Raw genomic sequence first — 3099 nt, forward strand, 5'->3', positions numbered from 1 at the left:
AAGCATGGCCGTTTCTGGATCCTTTGGAGAGCGTCCCTAAATAGGTTCTCACAGGTATGTGTCGAAACACAAATTCGCTCATAATTTTTTCACTAAGGTTTCGCTAACTCTAGTGTGCAGTGGCACACTTTTCCTCACATCTCAATGACAATCAAAGGAGTCGAGGTCGATCAATCATGTCTACTACTTATTATCACACCATCCTACTCCTAATTGAGCTAGAGGTCTTTTTTAGGTATTATGGGGCTTAAGTGGTGGTGTAAAAGAAAATGGGAATGGAAAATAAAAAATGTTAAGTGTGAGAGAATAAGGTCTTCTAATTATTTACTCTAGAGAAATCCTTGTTTTCTTTTCCTGCTTCTAACACAAGTTTCCATACTTTGTACTTTTAAGCTTTGGACTCCTTTTGATTTGATTTTGGGGAGTTCTAATTTCGATTTTTTTTTTTTTTGAATTTTGGGAAACATAATTCTAATTTTCTTTTTCTTTCTGAAGCAAGTAATTGATTTTGAATTGGACAAGTCTTTTTTTTTTTTTCCACATTTCATCCTATTTCTCATACTCATCATTTAGGTGGGGTTATTTTATTTGGGATTTAATAGATGGGTAAGGAATTTTTGGTGAAAGTGAAAGGTTTTATAAAAGGTTTAGTGGGGCAACTAGCGGTAAAATGTATAGGTATTAATTTTTGTCTATGTCGATCCAAAAAAGGCATAAATTCTCGCCTAGGGTTCGGATAGTGATCAAGTAAGTAGACGCGTGATTTTTTTCTACTCAGAAAAACTACTCCTTTGTGTCATTACTCATAATTCACACATATCGAAGCTTTTTGGTTAAATTCTCACAGGATTGGTAATTTAAGTAAACTAACTGTGGGTTCCAGAAACTTGCTGCTATATACAGTTAATGATACTCAGTGCATGAATGCTCATGAAAAGATTTAAAAACTATTGCGTATGTATTATATTAAGTTTCTTAAGAACAAATCCTAATTCGAGTGCTAATGTGAGATTTCTAGACAATTTTTATCACAGAAAAGGAAACAAGACTTTGTCACAAAGTACATTTATTTAGAATAAAAACTAGGATCTTTTAGTATTACCCCCCTACTAGATGAGCCAATTAGGATTTACCCCAACTAGATGGGGAAATTAGGGTCTCCCCCCTGAATACACACAAAAAAAAAAGTTAACTTAGGTTGACCGTGTTTTTTTTGTGTGTATTCAGGGGGGAGACCCTAATTTCTCCATCTAGTTGGGGGAAATCCTAATTGGCTCATCTAGTAGGGGGGTAATACTAGTTAACCCTAAAAACTATATACAACCTACAAGTTGCCTAATTTTTGCTATAAGTTTAAAACACCCCCAACTAGCATGATGCTTAGTCCTCGAAGTATCAAGAGTTGCAGAAAGAAATTACCTGAGAACCGTGAGCAAAATTAGGGCTGGACATCTGCAACAAAAATTTCTTCTAAACAAATATATTATATAAAAGGAAAAATGATAGCACATTAAACACAACTATATATTCAGTTACATATATATACATTGTTCAACTCAAATTTTACCAACCAATAGATACTGACTTTCTCTCATCCTCTCTAGTGAAATGCATTTACATAGCATCGTGCCAATATATAATGGTTTGCCAAATGGTGCTCCATTGTGGTGCCCCTGATTCGTTCAAATGTGCCAACATATTTTCGTCGTCAGGGAAACAACGGACGTACCTCAGGTACCATGACGGTCGCCACCATGCCCGAAATCTAAATGAACAAATTATTCTGTTTACAGGGCACATAGAATCTACTTTAACCCAGTCGGTGAAAATGGCCGAAAATTGTGGGAAATGTGTCCTCATAATTCGGCATGCGGTTATAGGTAAAAGTAAATATTCGTGGAGAAAATTTTGAGCTCTTTTCAAATTTGAGATAACATAGTTTGTGATATCAAAGAGTGTATGACCTTGAGCACGAGCATTGAAGACTACACATGCAGTCTCATTGGCAATAGAAAAATGTCAATCTCCCATGATGTTTAGAAGTACAAACAACATCACATTTCCCACGTTCATGGTCATGCTTGCTTCCCGCTGGCACGGACCTTGTTTTGTACAGGTTAGTTTTACTTTTAAATTTGCAATAGTTGAATTGATAGAGTAGTTGGGGGTTTACTTAAAGTTGTTATTATTGTGAAAACTTTAGGAGAATTGCTGAGGTTAAGGTGAATGAGAGGAAGAAAGCATTAGAAGAGATATTGTATGCATTAGTTGTGCAGAAGTTTGTGGATGCTGATGTTTCGTTGATACCATCAATTGCCCCATCGTCTCATCCGTCGGGTAAAGTAGATACTTGGCTGAATGAGGAGGAGAAGCTTGAATAGCTTCATTCTCAAGAAACTTTCTGGCCAACAAGAAGACTTCTACCTCGGATAGATGTCAACGCCGTTCGAACTATGATGAAGACTAATCACGAGTATTTGACGTGAATGTGACTTGGTCACAATTCTTTCCTAATCTATTAATTTGTATATTATTAAGTACTTATTTATTGATTACCTAAGTCTTATGCTTATTTTTGCTATTGGAATGTTCAATGGAGTTAGCATTTATGAATGCTATTTGAATTTTAATGGATTATATTTTAGGTGTATATTTGTTACAGTTCCAATTCAATGTGAAATGTCTGTTTTCAAATATATACAAGTTTTTTTTTTTGAAAAAAAATTATAACATTTATCACGATTTTGCCAGAACTGTCACAAAAGATACGTTTTTTTGTGACGGTTTTTGAGTAGTTGTTACCATTTTTAATGGCTGAGAGAGGCTAGTTTGGAACAAATATTTGAGACGGTTTTGGAAAAAAAAAATGACTCTCACTCCATCACGGTTTTGAAAAAAAAAAACAGTGACAAAAGACTTTTTGTGACTGTCTTTAACAGTGATATAAAACCTTTTTTCTTGTAGTGATTGAAATAGATACTACATTTTGAATGAAGTATGATAGTAAGGTTGGACTAATGTGAAGTTTTGTGGTATGAAGAATGTAGTGGTAGTGTACTGTAAGATAATTAAGCTAAGTTGAATTGAAGTTCAGTGTGA

This window comes from Coptis chinensis, chromosome 9 (genome assembly GCF_015680905.1).
Source record: "Coptis chinensis isolate HL-2020 chromosome 9, ASM1568090v1, whole genome shotgun sequence".
Classification (NCBI taxonomy): domain Eukaryota; kingdom Viridiplantae; phylum Streptophyta; class Magnoliopsida; order Ranunculales; family Ranunculaceae; genus Coptis; species Coptis chinensis.